At 50.0% G+C, this 2,001-nt stretch overlaps 1 protein-coding gene across 3 annotated transcripts in view; it reads left to right on the forward strand.

Moving 5' to 3' along the window:
• Positions 1-345: 345 nt before the first annotated feature.
• AKR1A1 (aldo-keto reductase family 1, member A1 (aldehyde reductase)) overlaps positions 346-2,001 on the forward strand; it is a 45,501-nt gene continuing 43,845 nt past the window's right edge. Inside the window, exons 1-2 of one of the 3 annotated variants that reach the window (XM_011946517.1) lie at positions 578-681; positions 767-956. The gene's annotated coding sequence lies outside the window, so the exon portion shown is untranslated. Of the gene's footprint in view, positions 957-2,001 lie in introns of all 3 variants that reach the window. The other 2 variants (XM_011946509.1, XM_011946501.1) reach the window with 2 other exon arrangements.

Consider the following 2,001-nt stretch of genomic DNA (forward strand, 5'->3'; position numbering starts at 1 on the left):
AATGCAAAAAAATTAGCCAGGCGTTGTATCGGGTGCCTGTAATCCCAGCTACTTGGGAGGCTGAGGCACAGAATTGCTTGAACCAGGGAGGGGGAGGTTGCAATGAGCCGAGATCGTGCCACTGCACTCCAGCCTGGTCGACAGAGGGAGACTCCGTCTCAAAAAAAAAAAAGAATATTCCTTTTCCAGGATTATCCTGAAGATTCAGTAAAACCATGTTCATTAAGTGTTACGCACAGTGCCTGGCACATAACATGCTGCACGGGTCCATGGTCCAGACAAAGGGACCAAGCACTTTCCAGCGTCTGGATCTGCAGACCCGAGGTCTTCAGTATTCTGGTCAACCTCGGTTTGCAGCTGCTCTCCGGACCTCAGTTTGCTTGAACTAAATGTAACGCGGCCAACTTAGGTAAACTTTGGGAATCCAGCCAACCTGACTTTAGGAAGAGTATGGAGCCAGGGATGGCATTGTGAATCCGGAGGGCCGACAGCAGAAGAACCTGCAACGTAGCATCTGGGACCTTACTTCCCCCGGAAAAGCGCCAGCGGCGGCGCCCAGGCGCGCGGTGCAATGTGGGCCAGTAAGAGGCGCGGCTGGCCCAGCCCCCTGGACCGCCCACGTGGCCAGCGCCACCTGCCTCATTGTGCCTAGGACTTCTCCAAACTCGCGCTGCGGAGTAAGTGACCAAGTTCTGGCCAGGTCGACCTGGAGGATCCAGAGGTGGAGACGGTACTATCTCCCAGCTCTGGTTTCCATCCCCTTCAGGTCCTTCCTTGGTAGGCGGGGAAGGAGGTCCACCCTGCGCGTGATCCTTTATGCCCGGCCCCTGCCCCTCCCTCCGGTTGGAGCTTCCTCCTCACCGCCAGACTTAAGCTAAGGACCGTTGGATCTTTGGCAGGGTGCAGAACTGAGCCCAGGCCACACTACTGTGTTCACGCTCTGTGCTCGTGCCAAGGTGAGTTTCTCTTGCTGCTGGCCTTTCTCCCAGAGGAGATGGCCTCAATCCTTTACTACTGAATGTGAGCCCCTCGGGTTGAGCGAAGAGCGCAGGGCACTGGAGGGGACGAGACTTGGTTTCGGATTTGAGCTCTTCTTTTCTCTGTATGATCTTGCTAATTTCCCAGTTTCTCTGAACTTAAGTTTCATCAGCAATAAAATGTGGTCCTACATTAGAACTGTAGCAAGAATTAAGATAAAACTTTGAAGGCGCACGGCGCATACTAGGTGATCTGTAAGTTTTAATTGCCATCTTTTTGTTTGCTCACCTACGTGCTTTTTCCAGCTGCTCGGGCTTTCTTAGGCAGGTGCAGGGATGGTTCTCGGAAGTGGAGGGAAGTGGGGATAATTCTCTTACTTAGACGCCTGCCTCGAGTCTGGGAAAGTCCAACATGTTATTCTGTTGCCCCAGAACTCTGTTAAAGTGAGACACAGATCTGAACCTTCACTGGATGAGGCTACTGTTAATTAACTCTTCCCCTTCAGGTCGTTCATATTCAGGGCTGCAGGCCTGTTACTTTTCCAAAATCTGTTTCCTTATCTTTGATACAGGAGCAATCTCAGTATGATTCTATCTGGTCCACTGGGATCTTTTGCCGAGTATAGTAAAGTGCTTTGATATTCTTCAAGAGGATTCTTTCCAGGTTTTCCAAGAAGTAAAGGAAGACAGTGACAGAGGCAGCGACTTCCTCAAATGTCCTTCCAGCTGGCCAAACTCAACCTGTCAAGATCTCTCCCCTATAAGCTGTGTGTGTGTGTGTGTGTGTGTGGTGTATGTGTGTGTGGTGTGTGTGTAGTGTGTACATTGTATGTATGTATGTGTGGGACAGGTACTCTAGGAGTGAGAGGTTCAGGCAGATGACAGGCTCAGACCTCAAGCAGTAGCCAGGTTTGTGGGGGAAATTTATATATAAACAGAAAGAAAAATGTAGTGATGTGCACATGCTATCAGTACAGGGAAGTAGCCATCCATTTAGTTATTTATTTTCTTTCTTTTTTTTTTT

The sequence above is a fragment of the Colobus angolensis genome, unplaced genomic scaffold (assembly GCF_000951035.1).
Source record: "Colobus angolensis palliatus isolate OR3802 unplaced genomic scaffold, Cang.pa_1.0 Scaffold106, whole genome shotgun sequence".
NCBI classification, from domain to species: domain Eukaryota; kingdom Metazoa; phylum Chordata; class Mammalia; order Primates; family Cercopithecidae; genus Colobus; species Colobus angolensis.